The 9,862-nt window shown below is 31.3% G+C and overlaps 1 long non-coding RNA gene across 9 annotated transcripts; it reads left to right on the top strand.

The window, feature by feature from the left end:
- Nucleotides 1-3,291: 3,291 nt before the first annotated feature.
- LOC103496089 (uncharacterized) lies at nt 3,292-6,554 on the top strand. 9 transcript variants are annotated; one of them, XR_007822080.1, is made up of 5 exons: nt 3,292-3,723; nt 3,907-4,302; nt 4,448-4,850; nt 5,470-5,730; nt 5,847-6,554. It is a non-coding gene; the product is annotated as an uncharacterized LOC103496089 (long non-coding RNA). The 9 variants fall into 9 exon arrangements; XR_007822082.1 differs by lacking the exon at nt 3,907-4,302 and having other exon boundaries at nt 3,302-3,723; nt 4,448-4,556; nt 4,780-4,850; XR_007822079.1 differs by lacking the exon at nt 3,907-4,302 and having other exon boundaries at nt 3,302-3,723; nt 5,470-5,508; nt 5,599-5,730.
- The last annotated feature ends 3,308 nt before the right edge of the window (nt 6,555-9,862 follow it).

Below are 9,862 nucleotides of genomic sequence, written 5' to 3'. Positions count from 1 at the left end.
GAAATGTTAAATATATTACACTTGATATTTTTAAAATCGAATCATGCTTTTAATCTTTTATAACGATCTTTGATAATATGAATTTAAAATTGTAAAGTTAAATATTAGAATAATGATGAGTAATTAAACGCATGTTTTGGAGTGACTTTTTAAACATACAAAAAAAGATTCTAACCAAAATCACTCTCAAACATACCTAATATTTTTTACTTCATTTCATCACAACTTGATTAGAATGACATAATTGAATTAATTTAGAGTTAATTTTGGTAACTATTTAATTTTCGGGTTTCTTTTTTAATGAAATTTGTGCTTGTTTGTTAATTAAATTTTTGAAAACTACTTTTCTTTATTTTGTTTGTTAATTCTAAAAACACATTAAAAATATATATAAAACTAAAAATAAAAGCAATATTTATAAGCTTAATTTTTTTTTTCAAAAAAAAAACCAATTTACCAAATTAGATTTAAGAAATCATCAACGAGGGGTAAGAGAATCTCACAAAATAATGTTGTGGATGGCTTCACTAGGTGAGCCCTTCCATTTTAGCCAATGATGCTTGTCAATCTTCTATTAATACTATTTTTGTATTAGTTTTGTTATCCAAAAAGAAAAAGAAAGGAAAGTGAATGAGAATGAGAACCTTTTTATTCTAAAGAAAAATAAAAAGCAATGACCTATCCTATACCCTACCCTTACACACAGAAATAATGCATATACTTTTGAGCATAACTCTATCAAATTTTCTCAAACTTATTTAAGTTTTTTTTTGCTATATCTTATAAATTATTTCAATTTATTTTTGTTATTTGTAAGAATTTCTCTATTTTAACTTATAAGAAATGAAAAATAAAAACAAAAACAAAAAAGACAGAACAAAATAGTTCTTTTAACATAAAGTAATGAGAGGGGAAAAAAATTAAAAGAAATGAAGAAACTCTTAATCTCCTAAAACCACCTTGTTGGAGTGTTCATATATGTTTGATTCTTCTCATGAGTCTACTTTTATCTATCTCTCACAAATGCAATCCTCTTTCTGGCTGGGTTTCTTTAGATAAAGAGAATTTTGCCTTCATACTCCTAATTGGCAATTGCTTATTTGGGAAAAGAGTGTTATTGTGGTTATTTTAGTTTATTAAGGATGATAGAGAGAAGGACACCTCGACTTCATTTGGGATTGCGTTTAAAATTGTAGAAAAAGATTTTGAGAAAATCTTAATTCACTTTTGTTTGTTGTTTGGTAAATCAAATTGTTAAATAATTAACTTAATTATTTACCTTTTAAATTATAACTAACTAGTGAAAGCTGATAATGGTAGCTTTAAAATCCAATTTTTATTTAAATCTCCCAATTCCTTAACCATTTAAATAAAAATAGAAGAATTGTAGAAAAATGATAAATTTAGCAATATATTTACAAAATATAGAAAAATTTCAGATTCTATTAATGATAGACAATGATATGTTTCTATCGGTCATATTTATAGACAGTAATAAAAGTCTATCATTGATAGAATTCAAAATTTTGTCATGTATTGTAAATATTTTAGTTTATTTTACTATATTTTAAAATGTTTCGTAAAAATATTATAATATCATTTTTTTCGCATTAACATATTTGTCACATGTATTTTCAAGGTCTAATTGATTCATTTTTATAGTAATTGTTTTTCTTAAACTTTTATCAAATAATTCAAATTTAAAAAAATTAATTGAAATTTGGGAAATTTTCATAAATATAACAAACTACTAAAATATTTAAGATCCGTACAACAAACATAGTAAAGTTAGTTTTCGTTGTCATTTCTTTTATCGTCTTTCTTCTTTTCCGTGATTTATTTCTATCATCCTTCTTCTTTTTTTTATGTCATTTAAAATCTGATTTCGTTTTTTTTTTTTCACTGTGTGCATCATTTTCTTCTTTTCCTCCTCTTTTTTACTTCATTTAGATCTGACGTTTAGATTTGGGAGTAACCAAATCTAAAAGATCATCTACCAAATTTTGAAAAAAAAAATGTTTAGATTGAAGTAGCCAAATTTAACGACCATGTAAAAAATAAATGATGGTGTGTCAAAAGAATTTAAAAAATCGTTTAACAAAATCTAAACGATTGTATACGAAAGAATCTCGAAAAAATAAACGACTATGTAAACAAATCTAAACGATCGTCTACCAAATTTTGAAAAAAAAAATCATTTAAATTTGGCCTAGCCAAATCTAAACGATCATGTAACTAAATATAAACGATCGTGTAACCAATTAAACGATACTGTGATCAAATTAAACAATACAATTGAAAAAATAAATTGTTTAGATTTGGCTATCCAAATCTAAACGATCTTATACCACCAAATATATTATGCGCGTTGTTGACGATTTTTCAAAATATATATTATAATAAATTATGATTTAATTATCAATAAAAAATTAAAATAATAAGTTCAATTTTGTTCATATAATTTAATTATATATCAATTTAGCATTAAGATATATATCCAACGTTGTAGCTAGCTTTTTAATTCAAAATTAAAATTTTACCAAATACCGTTTTACTTTATTCTATGCCGCTAATAAATAATAGAAAGGTAAAGATAGATGCCACGATAGGGTAGGTCACTAACAACATATTAGCTATATGTTTATCGGTTGAAGGAGAACGATATTAAGAAAACTCCAAAGGGCAAAATAACACCACTAGATTAGAAAGTTTATATAAGGTACTTCTCTAAATTGTCCTGTAATTAATTATTCATATAATGAATTCAAAAGATAAACCCAACATATTCCTCTGAATAAGATAATCAACAATTGAGTTTTCTTCACCTTTGCAATTATTTTCTTTAACTTGGTATATATAGAGTTATAGTGGCCACGTCAATTCAATTAGAAACTCGTCCATGAGTCTCGATGGTGCAAGATCTTGCTTCTGGAAAATCTTAGCACTCCAAGATTTTTGTATCTATAAGCTCAAGACATTTCCCAGAACATATGTTGTTTTTGGTGCAAGAGATCATCCAGGAGTACCATTCAACAACGATTTGGTATTTAATCAAGAGTTGAAGATCTTCTAATCTAGTATAAATTTGAGTTTTAACGACACTACTAATCTAAATATTGTGTCGTTAAAAATAAAAAAAGATGGGAAGTGAGTAAAATGTGTTTTTAAAAATAACAAATGTGTAATTTTTAATGACACGTTTTTTTAGGTAATTTAATTATTCTTGACATTTTGTGTGTCATTAAAATGTTTCCCTAATAAAAAAATTATTTTTCTATTTCTATCTTTCTTGACACAAATTTCCCTCACTCTTCTCTAAAATTAACTCTCATTTTTTTTTTTGCCGCCGTCTCTCTCCAAACCATCACAAAACAAGCGTCGTCGTCTCCCTCTACCTTCCTCTTCCCCAATTTTTCTCTCAAACCCTATCTTCTTCCTCTTCCCCAATTTTTCACAATGCATGCACTCCCCATTCTCCACCACTGCGCGAGTCCTCGCTCCACCAAGCTCCATACGATAGCCATTCGTGCACCGCAGATGTTCCTGCATGGCCGATCACCGAACGTTCTCGCACCACGGACGAAAAATGTTCCACCACAGACGTTCGTGCACGGGTGGTTTCCAAACATCGAGGCCGCCCCAACTTCGCTCCACCACGTACGACTGAGGACTAGTACAGACCTTCTTGTTCCACCACGCACGACTGAGGATTTGCTCACTAAGGTTTTGCATTTTTGTCCATTTGGGTCTTACTATGAAACTTTATATTGTATTTAGCATAAATCTTGATTGATTGTTTGGATAAATGGTAGTTGATGTAAACCTTCTGTAGATATGAATTTGATGAAAAAATTTACATCCAAACTAGCATAAAAAAACTCTTATGTCATTTGTTCTATTGCGTAGGTTCTGTCACCGTCTTGGAATTCCAGATAGCGAATAACATACTTAATCACATGTTGATTTCTTGGAATACCTTAAGGTTTTCCTTTTCTTGCTGCGATGTTAAGAATGGAAATTAAATTAGTATTTTCTCATTGTAGTGAAGCAGGTTTATAGTTGATAGTAAATAACATTTTATTAAAAGTTATACGTGGATTTTTGTTTTCTTTCTATTTTGGAACAAATCTTCCATTGATGTGGCTCGGATTGGAACAGTGTTTTTTTCGATTCATGATTTTGTTATATAGTCTCATCGTGTTCGTGATTCGATTCGTATGGTTGATTGTTTGGGTGAATGGTTGATTCCAAAGCCACGTTAATAGTGATGCAACCGGTGATTCCAAAGCGACTTCATTGAAGGTTAAGCTTCTTATAAAAAAAATCTCCAAGGAAACTAGTTGTACCAATAGATTGGCCCTCTTTTTTTTTTGTGATTTATTTTCTCTCTTTTTGTTTCCGTTCTAGTCTCCATATTGAGCGGACCTTGTTGCTTTGTGTTAAGCAGGCCAACTGGTCAAAAGAAGCATGCAGTGAAACAAAATTTTGTTTCTATAAGATGTGAGCAAAGTACCCAACAGAGTAATCTGGATGTTTGGCTTGGGCGGTTTGCAATGGTGGGATTTGCAATTGCAATTAGCGTTGAAATTGCAACATGCAAGGGACTTTTATTTTCTACAAAAGCGTCCTTTGTACCACTTGGAGTATTCCATTTGAAGTGTTGAGTTTGTTTTAAATATGGGTCTTAAAGTGCATCTAGAATGTTACTTGATTGTCGTGCAGTTGTAAATATCTGTAACTATTATTCGTTTTAAGAAATTATCCTTCTTATTTCTAGAGAGAGCTACTTGGCCAATATCTCTCTTTATCCAAAGAAGTTGGAGCTGCCATTTCTTCCCTCAAATACTCAGGTACTTTACTTAATACTATCCAGATCACTGTTAGATTTGTTCCTTTTTTCCATTATCTTATCTTAGAATTTTGTCAAGTCCTAAGAGGCAAATTTTTGTTTTTGGAAAATAAAAAAAAAAAAAAAAAAAAACTGCATTTTTAGTACTTACAATTTTTTTGAAGAAGGGCACTTGCCTTTACTTGTAAGAGGAACTATATGATCTTTTCATCAGAAACAATTTTTTACTTTGTTCCTTCTTTTTTTATTTTTTCTTACTACTACATGCAATTGGCTTCCACATCTTTATAGTTTTTTTCGATTATTAAGTAATCATAAATTGATCTTTATTGATTGTAGATATATACACATCAGTATTGTTAATGGCGTGAAATATTTGTTCTATAGTTTCTCTTGGAATAATGTTTAATGAGCGTGGGATTTTAAGATAGTGTGATCATCTTTAATTTTATAGTTTAATCATATATAGATATGAGTTGATGTAATAAATTAGTAGATTATAGGTAGCTTCTAATGTTTATTTTTCAATTGTTCAATTTACTTAATTCGACTTTTCTTTTCCTAAAATACTAATCTATATATATCGATATGCTTATGATGTGCTTCTATTTGGTATGCAGATTAATATATATACTGTTCTAGTAATCCAAGAAATAGAGGTGTTAATCTCCTCTTCAAAACTAAAATCTATATGTTTATTGGCTGTAACTTGTGATGTGACTTTTATGCTCTTAATTCATGAATATTAGAAAGGCTTAGATCCAAAAGAATAGCAGTGGCACTTGAGGTTAGCCTCAGTTGTGCTTTTCTGGTGCTCTTAGCGCTCAGAATTCTTTGACACAGAAGAAATCAAAGGACCAAAACCATCTTAGACATCAATGGTCAGTATTATCAAGCCTCCATTAATTAGACTCTATACAATTTCTGTAAATAGACTCTTCATTTTTGTTGTTCTGTTGAATATTAATGTCTAATTGTTGAAACATAACAATGGCAGGAGAGCAAGGCTAGTGTTGGCATGTGAGAAACATCTGGTATTTGATAGAAAAGGTTGAAAAGAAGTGATCGAGTAGATTGTTGAAGCAAGAGGCCTACACAGTGTTAGAAAATTGATTGAGACAAATGGATTGATGAAGATGATAAAAAGAAGGTAATTGTGAGTTGTTTTAACTTTTAAGAATATTTTCTTTTGGGAGAGTATGTCTTCTCTTTACGTTTAGTTTTAGGAATTATTGTGTTTATTTCGTAGTAATGAGTAGTGGTTTATTATTTGATGATGATGTTGGATATTGGTTCTGCCCTGATGAAGTCTGTTGTTTAGCACTTTGTTTGTATTGTTTTTCTTCCCTTAATTTAGCACTTCGTCTCTTGATGTTGGATAAAGATCGCTTTCTTTGTTGTTGTAAAAAGCTAAGCCATCGGGTTGAAAGCTAATCAATCGTATAGATAGCAAGTGATCGAGTAGAAAGCTAAGAGATCGTTGAAGGTTGAAGATTGTGAAGGTATTTAGGATTTCTTGTATTTTGATATTGCTTGTAGAATGATTGAAGACATATATGGCTGTATTTATTTAAGTCTTGTATTAGGATCTTGTTTTATGTACTATCGTAGAATGTATATATAAACACAATATTTAGATTTCATTTTGTGTATACAAATAAAGATAAATATTATAGTTTCTATAATAATATTAATTTTATTGATTTGTTGTGGTGAGAAAAATTATTTATCTACATGGACCCAATGTCGGTTTATAGAAAATGGACAATAATACAATAACTAAATAAAAATAAATTTATAAAAATGAATCCAAAACAAGGCTTTAATGTCAGTTTTAAGCCGACATTAAAGAGGCCTTTAATGTCGTTTTTAAACCGTCATCAAAAGTCTTAATAACACTAGCAATGATGTCGGTTGCCAACCAACATTAAAGGCCTTTAATGTCAGTTTTAAACTGACATTAAAGGCCAGACTCTTCTAGTAAAAGTACCTTTATGCCGACGTTTTTTCATGGCCAGAAAATCTATTTTTGCCGATGTCATGATGATCGTGGACAAAAATATCTTTATGCCGACGTTTTTTTGCGTAGCTAGAAATATCTTTTCTGCCCGCGATTTTAATTTGCGTGGACATTTCTGTCGATGAAACGTTAACAACGTGGGTAAAGGAAAATACGACGGTGTTTTGGCTACATAACGTGCTTACATAAGAAAAACGTCGGCAGAAGCTCTATTCACGTTTTTCTGCGTCAAAGCCGAAAATTCTTGTAGTGGGTATTGATGACAATATATTGGTGTCGAGTTATAGATAACGGTGACATTTATTGCGTCAAGGTAAAGGTATTAATGACACAATTTTAGTGTCATCTAAGCATATTTAACAACACATTTTCCAAAGTATCGTTAAAGAGCCTTTCTTGACAGTGGCTTCAACGACGTGAAAATTGTGTCATTGAAACTTTTTATGACAATGACACATATTTTGCGTCGTTAAAATCCAAATTTGTAGTAGTGACATGCCACAAATATTGCAGTTGACGAGAAAAGATGATTGAAAAATGGAAGAATATTTATGGGTATATGAAAGAATAATTCAGATAATAATATGTATGGTTATATGAAGGAATAATTTGATAATCTTGAACAAGTTGGAAGTCTAGTTTTCGTGAGATCTCTGCCGCCACACAAGTCTTGCTAGGGGCGCTTGAGGAAGAGTAAATTAAAGCAGTTTTATGGCCATGTTTCAAGGTAAAACGGATATATGCCAATATCTTAAATCATTATTTCCATGCAGACATATAATAGTTATATGTAAAAACAATTCATAAAGAAAACATGCACCGGAATTCACAACATGAAGAAGATGGTTTGTGCACAAATCTCGAAACAAAACATATAAAAGAATGACATAGTAAAATGACTTTTAAAATTGTTTAACGTGGAACTTGATATTACATAATCTAATCTGAGTCAACAAATTCAAGTTGTCTTCTTAAAAGAATTTTATTCAGGCTCTCTAGGATAGAACGAGGTAACTTTCTCATGGAAGTAGCACCCCGTCCACAAGATCCAACGAACTATATTTTGTGGAAATAAACCGAACTTGAAAAAATTTACAAAAGGGAGAAATGTCTATGAAAGAAAATTATTATGGAAAATAAAGTTCTTTCCAAAGTAACTTGAAGAAGAGATGTATTTATTGACTATTCGTGACCATTCGAATAGTCACGTCTTTTCTAAAAAAATTGGTTATTTTTTTGAAAAAACATGTTCATTCATGAAGCAATGCAACTCTATACAAATGATCACATACCATTTAATTTATTTCAACCTATGTAATTTGAACTCACTTTTTGGGAAAATATTCAATCATCAAATAACTCAGAACACCGATGTTGGGTTTTATCCTAATACCATTATTAATATGGCAAATACAAGAGGACCAAATATTACTAACAATTAGAAACCTCGCAATGGTGTCAATCAAAACAAGAACCAAGTCTTAGAGGAGGAAAATGAGGTCGTGGTTGGACCAAAATTCATCAATCCAACGACAAACCTATGTGGTAGGTTATATTGGAAAAGTAGGACATACTCTTCTTTATTGTTATAATCAATTTAACAAACAATTTACGCCTAATCCATCTTAGAACATAGGAGGAGGGATTATTCGATCCTATTTAGAATAGGAGTGCCACTTAAGTTGTCTACCTTAGCTGCATCTCAAATCACTAATCTTTTTTTTTTTTTTTGCTAGTATTGAAATTATTGCAAATCGTTAATCCTATATGTTATAGTTGATTATAATAATCTTTTGGTAACCATTTTAAATTTAGAGGTAAAGATCTTGTTACTATTGTAAATGGAGATAAATTAAAAATCTCATATGTAAGAAATGTGTATATATCTTTTGGCCGGCAATAATATGTTGAAACTTGATATAATGTAGAGTGTCCTGAAATTGCAAAGAATACTATTAGAAATAGTGGACTTGGGTCATGTTGAAGGCTCAAGGGTAGTTGTAATTTACTTTGTCCTATTTTTTTATTTTTTTAATAAGGCTCGTGTTGTCTATAAATATTTTCCCTTTTGTACTTTTATTATCATAAAGAAAATAATAAGAAATATTGACATCGTGATTTTTTTTTTTATGTACTAGGATTTTCACGTAAATTTGTGTTTGTCCTACGTCTCTACTTTCAATATGGTATTACAACCGTCGGCATTAGTGCCGTCGTCGCCATCGTAGTTGATGCTTGGATCAATGCCACCATGGATGAGTGGTTTCAGCGTCTTCAGAAGCCACCGACTAGCCTTCTTGCCCAACTGCAACTGCACAGGTTTCGCACGCATCACAGGCCAGATTCCATAATATGCATCGCTATCCCTTCTCTAGCCAAGCCCTCACGCACTGTCGGTCGTGCCTATACCTTCATTGTATGTGTCGTCTTTTGCTTTCACCCAATCGATTTACGCACCGTCACATGTGCTGTTGCACACACGGCCATCAAGACTTGCCCAACCATCGACTTTTGTTTAGTTTACTACAGCTGGTTTGGTCTCACTGTCTCCTGTTAGGTTAGTCTTAAATCCTAGTGGCTACCCCGAGATTTAAAATTCCTAAGCCCACTCGACTTTTGAGGTGGGTGAGTCCTTAAAGTAGTCAAGAGTCCATGGGTAGTGTCGTCTCCCTGTATCACTCAACATTAGCAAGACATGCTTTGACAACAAATTGTAATGATTGAGGCAACGCTAGAGGCAACGTCAAACACCCGTTTGACCTCACCGGTGTCTTCTGAGAATTCAGTAATCTTGCTTCCTACTTTGTCCTCTTTCAATGTGTTTAATCATGTGACACAATCTATAGGATATTTTTCAAGGGAAAATTGAATGATCAAAACTATTTTTGTGGTCCCATTCTATTAAAATGATCCTTGAAGGACACCATAAGTTTGGTTTTTTGACAGGAGAGATACCTCGTCTACCCTGGGAGACTCTTAGGAACGATACTGAA

The sequence above is a fragment of the Cucumis melo genome, chromosome 6, assembly GCF_025177605.1.
Source record: "Cucumis melo cultivar AY chromosome 6, USDA_Cmelo_AY_1.0, whole genome shotgun sequence".
Classification (NCBI taxonomy): Eukaryota; Viridiplantae; Streptophyta; class Magnoliopsida; order Cucurbitales; family Cucurbitaceae; genus Cucumis; species Cucumis melo.
Note: the sequence above shows the minus strand (reverse complement) of the source record. Positions and strands in the feature narration are given on the sequence as shown.